Genomic DNA, 13,750 nt, shown 5'->3' with positions numbered 1-13,750 from the left:
GCTGGACATAGAGACTCACTCACTACACAACGCCTGTGATTTAGATGCATTTTATTGTGAAGCAATGTGGCACTTACTCACACACTGAATAGTCATACTGAAACACATCACGCATCGGAACTACAGCCTTTGCACACACCGTTTACTGAACTGAACGCATCAAGCATTTCTGGCTTCTTGATTCCTGCCCTGGACGAGGCTCTCTGGTGAATCATGGAGGCTCATTAGCCGCCCTCCACGGCTCCAGGTCCCGTTGTGAACCCCTGGCCTTGTCTGATCGGGGTGAACTGCCGTTCCTCTCCTCCGGTGATCACCTTACAGCACGCTGCTCTAATTGAGCTTCATCGCGGTGGCCTACTGATAACTACAATTCAGGCGAGACAACATGAAGACCCGCCTTCGCCGGCTCTGTAATGAGTTTCTGGGAAAACGGTGCTTTCTTTGTTTTGATTTAGCTTGCAAGTTATTCTCACTTGCATCGAGCTCAGCGAGTGGAGTTCATTTGTATTCATAGGCAGGATGAGTTCTGATCCAACAGGTATAAAGAGCATTTTAAGGGAGCAACGTTTACTGAAAACAGCTGCAGTGAAGGTAAAGAGAATTGCACTCATGGAGCAGATTCGTCCCTCCCTCATCAACTACACCCTTGAGCAAGGAGCTCACATTACTCGCAGACAATTTCATGATACAACCAGTTAGCCCACGCTCATTATTTACAGAAGATGAGTTTGAACAGTAAACGGAGGGTGATATACACTGGAATCATTTCGGATTCCACTCGCTTATCCTACAGTCATTTGATGTTTGGGCATAATGTGCTTGTAGAATGCAATGATTGTGTGTTTACATTGTAGACGGAAGCATGTGTGTCTACATACAGATGTAGTGTGTGTTTATGTACACACACACATTTATATATACACACACAATCACCTATGGCACGGCAAAATGAGGTGACCTTTTCCTCTTTCTGCTCTTTAGGTGGATGAACCAGTGGTTTGTTGTAGGAAAAGATAGAAATACAATGTTCACTTTATTCTGTGTCTGCCAATATTTCCAAATAAAAAAATTGTAAAAAGGTTAATTTCACATGCTGAGTGAGAAATATTTTATTCCAGAAAAGTCACTGAAAGTGTGAGTCAGATTCAGAAAAAGTGCCCAGACTGAAAGTGACGGCATCCTTTGCACCCAACAGCACTTAGTTTGAAGCACTTAAATACCGATTGGTGTCTCAAAATAGAAGATTGAGATGGTAGTTCTTCTGGAAACTCAGGGGTTAAAACGGAGTAACACCTGTTTGAAGATCTCACAGGTTTAATGTTGGACATCAGATATCTCCACCGTGTCCACATCTGCACCCCCAAATTCTGGTCCAGTGCCAACGCAGGCGCTATGGGTAGAGAGGATGAATGTTTACATCTTGGGTTACGCTGTGTTTCTAAAAGTAGGATTAAATGGTTGTACGTACGGTGCTTATTCTTCAATCATCTCTGCAGGAGGACATCGATCGTGTGCGCTTCGGTTGATCACGTGAAAAGGGACAGAAGAGAAAGCGTGAGAGAAGAAGCTCACACCTTGTCGCACCATTTAAAGTATCGGCCACAGGTGCCAAATATGAAGTTGAATAATGTGAATAATAATGTAAAGAAGTGGGGGGAGGGACGGGTAGCGAGTCAGACTTTGAGAGAGAGAAGACCAAAGTTTGCATCCCATCATACACCTGCAATTACAATTTACCTTCCATCCCCTGACCTCAAGCGGGTCTTCTTGATGCATAAGAATAACCAACCTTTGCCCAAAGTGCACCGGCCGTGACAGCGACCCATCACAGAGAGCACTTACGCTCACTTCCAGACTGGGTTTTTCAAATTGGTATTCAATCTGCGTTCATTTGAACGGGAAGTGGTTTAAACTAAAATGAAAAAAGAGAGCTTGAAGGAGAAATTCAGACCTTTCTCGAGTCCTGATTCTGATGCGGGAAAGATGTCGAGCGAGGGACTTCGGTGGAAGCACATGCTACAAGTTGCCACGTGAAGATGTTGTAGAAGATGCCGAATCTTTGACACTGTTCGGGATCCAGGTCTGTGCTGAATGTGTAGGGTTAGGGCCACACAGGGCCACACGGGGCCACAACGCAATGGTTCCAGGTTGGGGAATCGCATGGGGATCACAAATTTAGCCTGCCAAGAATCTACTATCATGACCATAAGATAATCGACCAAATACTGCGAGCAAAAATAGGTATAATATCAGAAATAACCACCAGTCAAGGTCTTTTCAACATTAAATTCTCAACTCTGTGCGGTGATGATCGTATACGGGCGATTGTTCAAAAGGAGGATCCAGTCGAAACTGGGGTGTGTGGCAATTAAACTCAGTGAGGAATAAATTAGCGCAGCACCTTAAACGCATGTCCTTTTGCCTCAAGTGCTTCCGTTTGTCCTGAGCGTTCAGTGTTGAACCCGAATCTTCTGGAAAAACCGCCTGTGCGACTCCTCCTCCGTAGCTCACTGTGTAAATTCAACACGCCGCTGAATCATTTATGCCGGCACACAACAAAAGATGCCAGGCCACGTATCTGCCCGGGGAGCAGGCCCACAGAAGGAGGGGCGTTGCTTCCATCTCCGTCTCTCTATGTCCATTTCGCTCTGTTTACTTGTTCCTCCAAGAAGAAAAAAAGCCCATTGAGAAACTGAGCAGTGGAGATAAGACGGAGCGGAGGAGCAGAAGTGGGAGAATTGGCTGCTAAAAAGGCAGCGGGACGGCAGATTGAGGACGCTCACGCTCGCTGGCGCTGCTCCATACGCACAGAGGAGAGAAGTGACGTTTGATTAATCATCTCTCACAGAACCCCCCCCCCAATAACATTCCCCAATCGATATGCATCGCACGCCAGCAGAGAAGACACGCTGCTTAAGAACACGGCTTTAAATGATTCAGTGCCGTCTTCTGCACGTCTGAATTCCCAGTTCTTGTTTGACTTTTGTGCAGAATACGTCCCCCATGGTACGTCCCCCATGGTACGTCCCCCATGGTACGTGCCTCCCACGCCTACTAATTAGGCCGTTTGTTTTCTCCTCACAGCGATGCTTCCTTTGTCATCGCGAGGACGAGTCACCTCTGGGCTCGGCCTGCTGCCGCGTCCGTCCCAACTCCACCACGTTGACCACTTGACCTTTCACCTGCAGGTCCGTGTGAGTCCACGTCTTCTGCCCCTCTCTGTCACCTTTTTGTACATTTATTGCTCTTACCCGGACCTGGTTTCAAAGCGCTTTCTTGCAACGTTAGACATATTTAGTCTTCTGACAGGGCAGATACCAGCACCCATCACCCTCCTCACAATGACGTTTGCCTTCAGCTAAATCAATGAAAGAAACTCCTGGTGAATAATCCTTCTGAAGTCAGACTCATTGTGATGATAAGTGAGGTGGAATGAGCTGACGGTAGATTTCTTTACAGGAGTCTTCGCTGCCTCTTCGTTTTCTCGTGTGTGTGGAAGGCTCACACGTACCCATGCGCACATGCTCCCCCCCCCCCGACTCTCCCCCCAAATCCCCTTCTCTCTTACTGCCATCTCCATTTCCACGTCCGTGCGCGGCGATGCATGCTCTGTGCGCCTGCATCTTGTGCGCGTCCAGTCTGAGTTTAATGCGTGCTGATTGTCCAGCGGTGGCGCCCCGGCAGATTTGTGTGTGAGCGTCCACGGGAGGGTCGGGGGGGAGGGTGGGGGAGGGCGGCGGAGGACACTGTTTCCTTCAGCGTTGGAATGTCTTCATGCGTGTTCCTGTTTGGAGAGACGTCTGCAGGAAACCACATGGTGCTTACACTGGGGCCGATAAGGAGGAAGAGGAGGAGGAGGAGGAGGAGGAGTGGGATTGTGGTGGTGGGAGGGGGGGGGGGGGGAGGGGAGGGAGGGGGGGCTTTAGTAAACGTTCAGGAAGGTAGATTATCCCACGAAATGCTGGCAGAGCTTCAGCCTTTGTGCACGCCTGTTGTGCGTGTACGTGCATGTGTGTGTGTGTGTTTTGAGTAGAGAATAAAGAAAAAAAAAACAGCGGCTCCTGAGTCTCAATGAATCCGGGCCAGGCTCCACAAAAGGGGCTGCAGAACAAAAGGCCTGCAAGCTGAGGAGGTGCAGCGTGGAGGCGCAGCCCGATCTCACGCTTTGTTAACCCGCCGACATTACAGCGAGTAAAAACTGAGACGAGCGCCTCGCTTGTCAATTACCTGCCTGTTGAACACAGAGCTGACCGCTCGACACCTCAGGCGGCGCGACCGGTTTACCGACGCATTGGGTTAATGAATGTGTGTCGCAATGCCGAGCACACGCGGAGAAAAGACATTTGTTTTCAAGTATCAGAAATCATGTTTAGCGGAGAAATTTGTATCAAGCAAAGAAAACATTATTGAGAGCAAATGAAAGTCTTTTGTCTCCAATCCAAGGGAGCGCGGCGGGAAAACCATGAAACGAGTTAGCATGCTTGCACGACCACCCGTCTACAAGTCATTACGCCCTTTTACTCATAAGCCTTGAAATACGGTCCGTAAATATTCCACTCGTGAGTTCCAAAGCTTTTACTTCTCTTATGGAAGTGATTGCTAACAAGTAGCTAAATGCTTCTAAACTTGAGGCCAAAGCAAAGTGATGTGAACATGGCGTGGTTCGTTTGTTAGATTTTTACTTTGATCGTATTCTGAAATCAAATTTATTGAGATCATATTGCTCATGAAAACAAGTATTATGTCAACAACGTAAATACTTCTTTGCCTAAAAATGATACTTTCTTCTGTGTTCAAAAATTCAGAATTCTAAGCCAAGTATAATTAGCTTCCTTGCTCCGTGTGACGTTGTACTTTATCACACAGTCCATCAGGGGGAATCTACAGAGATAACGAACCTAGTTCATGCACAAAGAGACGGGACCAATGAGACGGGATAGAAGGGTCGCCGTGGGTCACCAATCTCTCTTTAGGGTCCCGCCTCTCAGAGAGTGGATGAACCAAATAAAATGTCAAACATGCACAATTCAGTCAGTTCAGTATTTTATTTTTACCCCCCTATAATAAAATTGCATGGGCGGAGCTTCACATGTCCAACCACAGTGCATAGTAATTCCCTCAAGTGCGCGCACACACACACACACACACACACACACACACAATCCAGGGGATTATAAAGCGCAGGCACTTGGGAAAGGTTCCAGGCGACCCCGGCTGATGTTTGTGGTTTTCTGTGACTGGATCCAGCTGTTTGGAGCCGCAGAATGCCCCGAGAGGCGCAGTCAATTTGGCAGATTAGCGTATTGACAGATGGCGTGCCATCCATCCAGCAATCAATATGCGCTGTTTTAATCCCTCCCCATGTTTACCCAAGAACGTGGATGCAGAAGCGCCGTTTTCCCACCGTCGCATTACATTCTCACCCGCTGCAGGAATCCCTTTCTGGGCATCGAAAGCAGCACTCTGCCCTCACCCAGAGGGTGACGCGCTCCCCCTCTCTGGGAGCGGGGCGGCCCAATCGAGCAATCAGACAAGACATCCATCACCATCCCGTGGGGTGGAGTAAATGACCTTGATGTAGTCTTCACACTCAATTTCAGATACCCTTGGGCTCCATTATGAGGGGACTTAAGCGGCCGGCCTTCACATTTGATTCCTGCGATACTCAATGTGATGAGTCTGTGACGCTGCGCGGAGGAAGAGGGTAACTCGGGAGGAGGAACAGGGAGGAGGAGGGGTGAGTCAGCAGGTGGTGAAAGCGAGGCATGGAAATTAAGATGGAGTAAGAGGGCTCCGGGAGATGAGAGGAGGAGATGGTCGGAAGTAGCTGGAAGAGCGAGCACGCTGATGAAGGAGGATGGATTGCTCTTCAAGGACTTTGCCCAGAGCGCTGCCTCAAAAAACAACGGTACTCCATGTAGAGTAGAATATAAGGGGGGGTTAGACAGGGGGAGGGAGGGGGGGGGTAACAACAAGATCTCAAGAGGAATCCATCCAACAGCCGCAGCACATGATTGAATTTAAGCATCTGGGAACAAGAACGCTCTGAGGCGGAGAAGAAAGGGAGCCCCGAGGGGGAGGAGAAAAAGAGCACATACGGATCAAAACGTGTTTGCATATCAAAAAACACACACAGGAATGTTGTCCTAGAATCCAGATCCGCAGACACACAAAAAAAGTGTGTTATGTTGTTTTATCTGAAGCGATCCGGACAATGTTTTCCTCTTCATCTCCACTTTGACTGATCCTTCAAGTCCTACCTGCCATGGAGGTACCAGACACTGCCGGGCTCAGCAGCCGCGGCACGCCGCTCCCCCCAGCAGGGGTCCGCCTGAGGAACGGCTGTGAGTGGCATCATGAACAAAGGTCATGTTTGCTCACAGGGAAATTATACACACGTTGTTGTACACGTGACATCCTCGCCCGGGGGGAGAAACCTGCGGATTCCTTTGACTTAATTAAGCGGCTGCTGAGGGAAACGCTCGAGTTAAACAAGCATGTAAATAAGATTAACATCATGGCGGCGAATCATCACAGAGCGTACAGCGGATAGAGGCGCCTTGATTCGCTGTCCTCAGCTGTGCTTTTCCAGTTATCTTTTGCCTTTAACAATTCTATCGTTCCAAGCGAAAAGGTCTCGTAATGCAAATTGTTTTTCTCTATGTGTGGATGACCATTAAAACAAAGTGGACAAACTAGCCCACGCAACGTGGCTGGCTTCACCGGGCCGGTTGCTCTGACAACAAGTGCAGATAAACTCAAAGCCAGCCTCACAACGTCATTCGCTATTTGCAATTATTTGGGCACATTTTAGTTTGGACCGGTTGGTGCTGGTGGAAACATTATACGGGACGTACATGTTTGAACTAAATCTGATGGAATTACACCCTTTTCTGTCCAAAGCATGAATGCCACGTGAATGAGGACTGACTGAACATTTCCAAACCGTTCATAGAACTCGACTAAAACATCAGATTCCTGTCCCATCATTGCCAATCAAAGGGAACAGGATTCTTCTACCTGTTTGATAGAGTGGAAACACGGCAGAAAGCTGTCTGCACGTATCGCCAACGCAGCTTATCACCAGGAAGAAGGGTCAAAGCACTGCCAGATAAACCCTCCACTAACAATCCCACATTGCACGAGCAATTTGTGGTCATAACATTGTGAGAAGGTCTGTCATGTGAGGAGAGACACACCATTAAGAGTCGAGCAGCTGTGTCAGATCAGGCTTTCACACAGCCCACTGCTTTGTCACGTCAGAGAAAGGTTGCAGCTTGTCTTTGTCCATCGGAGCGAGTGTTTGCACAGCGGCAAACAGGCCCAGGGCAGGTTACGAGCGGCGCGCTCATCCATGTAACTGTGACATATAAATATACTACAGGGAGGCTTCTACCTCTCGGCCTTGCAGGTGACAGCGGAACCATCTCTTGTTGTGAGCTGGTCCTGCAGAAGACAAAGCGAACGTCCCAGCGGAGGAAAAGCCGCATTACAAGAAGACGACGCTAAATAAGATCACACTCTAATAATAAATATATATATATTTATTCCTATAGAGTCTTTTTCTGAGCATTGGAGGGGACTTTTCTTCAAAGCACATCGTATCTTGTCGTGAGATATTTGGCAAGTGAGCATCTAAGTTTAAGTGACGCAGAGATGATGGGAAAGCTCAGACATCATTACTGCACTGCTTCCTTTGACAAAAGCCAACGGAATCCTATCGAGGAATTTGGGATTTGTGCAAAATACAAACTCACATCCTTTCTATTTAAAGTCTCTCGACACAAATTGAAGGAGACAAACTGAGAGAGGGTGAATACATTGACCTGGAATTCAATCCCATATAATTAAAACTGATGGATTGATTCGTTGATGGGGCATTATTTGCCAGCATTTAAAGACACTTACTGATGGGTTTGGAGTTGTCTCAGGTATCTCCCAGCAGTTACGCTTAAGGCATTTAGTTCAGGAGTTCATCAGGGGGGTCAGGTCAGCTTAGGGTTCATTAAGGTCAGGATTATGGTCTTCGCACTCAGGTTTCCTGCAGGAAAAGACAGCTGTCCTAGAAACTGATCTTGTCAGCCTGATCAAATAAGAAAAGAGAGGCCTGCACCCACCTTCTAAAACTGATCTGATCGGGATCAGAATTATATTCTGGGCTTTCGTGTCTGTCACAGAGGTTGGCAGTATACAAGAATAACAAAAATAATGACGGACTTTGTAACGAAATGATGCGTCAGTTTTGGCTCCCCGAGATCACTGAAGGGCCCTCAACGCAATTCTGCCTTTAAGGGGTCATGAAACAAGGTCACGTGATTACTTTTTAGTTATAGCAACTTCTGTGGCACAAGGAAAAAATATCCTGCTGATGTAAAACACGTCCAACCGATGTCCAACTTACCCGTCTGTTTCCCTAAGAATGAATCCCTGTGACAATATTCACATTCGTGAGGAATCAGCTCAAATCAGTTCAGGCAATTTACTTCAGTCCAATACTTTGATTTAGGATGAAATACCTGCAAAACAAATAACAATCCAATCATTTGTGTTCATTAACACCAGTCAACGCGGTGCGGATGGTAAACACATCCGCTAAGCATTGACATTAAGTCTTACTGAGCATGTTAGCAACTAAATGTCTAACGTCCAAACACATAATCGATCCAATGGATCAGTGAAGAATTGATCCGTTCAAAGTCAACAAATGTCACGTGTTTTACTGCTAAGATGCCGTCAAGATGTCATCAATTAAAAACTGCTAAGCTGAGGGTACGTTTTTCCTTTGTATTGTACACGCAAAGGGCAGTGGACCTCCAGCATGGTGAGATAGGAAAGGATTACTTGTATGAACCAGCTAAGAAGCTTAGTTACAGCATTTAAAAAACGCTCGCGCTGAGTCAAAGGCTGAATGGGACACGTCCGCACCGATGGGAGAGCAAGCAGATGATCATATACATCTTTGCAACGTGCACATCAGAGTTGTTGTTGTTGTCCTAATGAAGTCGCAGTGAAGAATCTCTCAGCAGCGCAGCATCATTTCCTTATTCGGTCCTAAATAGACATCATCTCACAGCTTGGAGGATGACAAGATGCTGGTTTTCTCTCCAAGCTGGTGTCCAAATTCAAGGTCTGTTCTCGATTAGAGCTTGTCAGCACGCCTGCTGTCCCGCGCTGGCATCCTCCGACAGGCTGGACGGTTGTGAGACGGCCAAGATGCACGTCTCCAAGAAGGAGCCTGTTGGCCCCAGACTCTCTGCTATATGTTGCACTCCATCGCTCAATCTCTCGCTCTGACACGGACACCGAGGATCACATACTGTGATTCACTCACTGCGGCCTTCTCTGCTTCTGAGACGTCCCTCTGAATGCTTGGCTCTTGTTTTGCTCCGTGACATGTAAAACATGTGGAAACAACAACGGATACTAATGTATGTACCTTTATTTAAAGCTACTCAGCATGTGAGGACATGGAATCATTTGCCATCGAATGTTTTTTTTCTCTTCTGGCAGCTCACTGCTTTACTTCTGCAGCTTTATTCCACTGGGTTTACTAAACGAGAGCAGCAGTTTGTTCTGAATAATGAGCCTTTGTTTAGCAAATCCCTCTTGACCCCTTAAGGCGAAATGACACATTATCTCATATTTTTCTACACTTGGAAAACGTCGTGCCTGTCCTGACTTTACCGACGGGCCGAGGGAGGAATGTGAAAGCACACGAGTACATCGGCCAGTGATGCCAGCATCCCGATGTGTGAAGGCCGCTGACTCAACCGCAGAGACGCACGCAGTGCATGTTAGGGATACACACTCAGGGCTTGGACATCTTTAAGAGGAACATGCACCTTCAGGCCAGACTTTCTCCCCAAATTGCATCCAACCTATTAAACTTAAACTCTTGTCTTTCCAAGCATGTGGGAGAACCACGTGGACCTTCGGGTAAGGAAGACGTCTCAAAGGGACTATTTAGAGCCGGTGCTTGGTCCTTCTGGGTTGCTGTAGAAACATGGCGGATTTAGTACCATGAGCTCCATATGTAGATAACTGCTCATCTAAGCAGATGAGAACAGTGATTCTTAGTTTCAGGTTCACTAATGAATCGTTGTTAATGTTATATCCCCTTTCTGCCAATAAATCCCCCAAATCCAACACACTGTTCCTCCAAGATCTTTTGAGTGGGAACGTCTGCAACACGACCCAGGAGGCAGCGTGAGTCTCTAGTTAAATGTCAAGCAAACTGTCTGCTCACTATGAACCAAGGAATCTCTGCATGTGTGCATGTGTGCATGTCTGCATGTGTGCATGTGTGCATGTGTGCATGTGTGCATGTGTGTCCTTCACATACCTCTTTAATCGTTCAGCCGGTGCACTTCCCAGTTGGCTGGTGTGCAGATGCCCCCCGAGGAGCTCAAAGCTGGTGCAATTAGGACGCGTTCAACAATAATAAACTTTAAACGCGGCGCTGGGAGCAGAAGCAGGGGGCGGGGCCTCAGGGCTTCTTACAGCATTCACTATCGCTGCTGGTCATATTCAGGTAACTCCGCTTCCCTCGAGTCAACGCGCAATATCGGTTCCCGAGCAAGCTGTCGGCTGCGCTTTCTGAGGGTAATGGACACTGCACTGGTCTGCTCCTGATCTCCATGATAACCAAAGGCACCAGCGTGGAGCCGGATCCCAGAACAGTCGCTATTCTTACCAACATGTTTGCAGCATAAAACAGTGATACAAGGTTGGCAGAATAAGCTGTATTCACATACTGAGAACATTCCTGAAGAAACATTTCTCCTTGCTTCAAAGCACCAATGCAAACAACCAGCACGGCTTCAGAGAGCAAAGTTCTCCCAAGTCGTTTGGACTCAAGGTCCGTTGAAGTAGCCACTCAACCAGGGTTCACAGGTCAACAGCGTTGCAAGTAAACAAATCCACCAACAGTCCTGCAAGTGGTGGTCTGACGGCTTCCTCCCTCCTACAGAGTGCAGAGTCCTCGCTGCTGCAGATACATTTATTCCACCTTATCTTATCTGATCTGACCCTGTTCCCACTGCTCCACGCCGCAACAACTTATGCAACATGCGTATTCCATTGCTCCGATGTCAGAGAAATCCACTGATCTGCAAGTCACGTGGTCATGGACGTCGGGGGGGGGCGAGGCCTTACAGTCTGCGTTAAATGTACCAACGCTTTAGTCGCTTTCAGCTTTTCCCCAAATCTGCTTCTTTGATGAGACTTTCCAACTAGAAAGTTCAGACGGACCTTTTCTAACAGACTTTCCTCTTTTCTTCCCCGTAAGCTCCCACGTTTCACCCGCCCCGTCGATGCCGCGTGTCGGCTGGAAGTCACGGCGCTGATGTAATCTACACGTCTCCGCGCCAGAGAGCAGCGATTGAAACTCGGCGGGTGGCCGATCCGTGACATGCTGACAGGATCGGCTTGGCGACGCATGTGAGGGTATCTGCTTTCATGTAACTCACCCCGGGGGGAGGAGGTGTGGTGGGCTGGGAGGCCAACGTGTGCGATGTGCGATGTGTGTAGCGGTTGAAAAGTGGTGGGATGTGCACGGCTCGGCTGACGCCACGTGAAAGACATCCGGCGGAGTAGTCGGGTGGAGATAAGGGAGAAGGCCAGAAGTGAGAGTGTGGGGGGGGATTCGGGGGGGTGACAGAGCGTGAAATAGAAAGAGCAGGTTAAAGAAAGTGCGGCAGACGAAGGGGGGGAAGAGAGGAGGAGGACGGTGAGGGTGGAAAGTCCACGGGTTTGTTTGCTTGCTTTCGGACACGTCAACAGAAGCAGATTTAATAAAAGAGGAGGGAGTGTGCGTCTGTGTCGACTCCCGGGAGCTTCTCATCTCTGTGTCGGCGGCGTCGGGGGAAGCTTTGTTCACCGTCTGGTTGGAACAAGGCAACATCCGGGAGGCCTCATTAGTCCGACGCTCAGCCTCGCCGGGGGGGGGGGGACCGTCCTGCGAAACCCAAGGCCGAGCGAACCCCGACATCACTTCTTCCTCTGAGAGGCAGACGATTTGCATCTTGTTGACATCGACCAGCCGAGCTTCCCTGAGCTTTGTTTGGATTTCCCAACCTCGCTTTCGCTTTCGGAAGTCACGAAATGAATCAACTTCGCGAAGAAGCCGGACGGAGGCAAACTACACCGCGCGGCCGTCGCTTGGTTGTTCCCAACTCCCTCAGCCCCGTTCTCTCGCTGAAACACTGACCACGTTTGACAGCTGTTTTAGCTGCAAACAAAACCACACACTGGCTCAGATGAGGAACAACTGCAGAGTGAATACTGGGATATCGGGCTTCGCGGCGGCGGCGCAGTCGGTGCAAACAGCCCCATTAGAAGAGTTTACCTGTGCGAGATGTTGAGGAGCTGCAGCTCCGTGACGGCGCCCGCTGAGCAGAACACATGAAGTTTAAAGAGTGGAAGAACCTCCGTGTGTTGCTGCTCATCCGCGTAACTCTCCTCCACTTTGACATCCAGCGACATCCAACGCACTTAACAAGGTGGTAGAACACACACACACACACACACACACAGACACACACAGACACGGCAGAGGCAATTTGCAGCATTAAGCCGCCTGATAGCACATGTCCACCGAGAGTTAGCGAGTGATTTAACGGACATTGCTCACACCAATTAGAGCGAATCTACTGACGTCAAGTGGATGCCGCCACTGTCAACACACGCGCACGCTTCCACACTATGCGGAACTGGGGGTATTTCCATGTTCCTTTTGTGGTTAAGAGCATGAAAATAGCCAATTTAGATAATCCGTCCACCGTCAGAGACACTGGAACGTCCCATGCTCTCATTCCCCCGTTAACAGGCGGCGGTCACTCACGAGGCGGCGGACGACAAAAGCCAGAAGGACGAGGCGAGCAGCAGCAGCCACCTGCTTCCCTTTCTTCTCTTTCTGTCTTCTGGAGCGCCGGAGCTCCGCGTCTCTCCGCCGGCCGAGCGACACGACAAAAGGCCACGTGGAGGGAAAGAGGGAAGCACGGGATTCCTATCTGCACGCCCATTGGGGGTCGGGAGGGGGTCATCTGATTCATTTCTGCTTGAGGGCTATTAATCTTTTCAAGTACCAGAATCACTTTGGCTCTCAGAATCAGCAGAGGAGATTGAGTTTTCTATTACAATCAACCGGAGGCAGCGCGTCGCCGCCCTTTCCTCTCGGTCAGAACGTTCCTCTTTGATTGTGCCTGTAGTTAGGGCTGGCTCAGGTCAGCCCGGACCAGCCCTTAGTTAAGCTGCTATAGGCTTAGACTTCTTAGGACACACCGAGCTCCTCTCTCACGCTCTCCTTCTACCATAATCCACGTTTTATTAATGCACATGACTAATTCAGCTTCTTTCTGGGAGTTTTTTTTGTGCTTTCTCCGCTAGCAGGTCTTCGTAGATCGTGGACCCTTGTGGACCCTGGTCCTGACACCTGCCGTGGCCCTGCTGACGCCTGCTGCTGCCATCATCATCATCATCATCATTATTATTTTAGATATTAATCATATTACTGTACTCATAAACCAACATTACCCTCTCCTAAAGTCTCTGTGCTCTCCCTCCCCACAGGCTTCTGTGGATGGTGGTTCTCTGATGGTGGTTCTATGTGATGGTGGTTCCATGAGGTGTTCTACTGGGTTTAGGTCAGGTGATTGGGAGAGTTGACATGGCCAAGAACCTTGCCCCTCCTCTACTCGGCTCACCGTCGAACTTGTGCTCCCTGGTCGTTGTGGCGAACGGGTAGAGACGG

Source organism: Gasterosteus aculeatus, chromosome 17, assembly GCF_964276395.1.
Source record: "Gasterosteus aculeatus chromosome 17, fGasAcu3.hap1.1, whole genome shotgun sequence".
NCBI lineage: Eukaryota > Metazoa > Chordata > Actinopteri > Perciformes > Gasterosteidae > Gasterosteus > Gasterosteus aculeatus.
The sequence above is the reverse complement of the archived record's forward strand: the minus strand, read 5'-3'. Positions refer to the sequence as shown.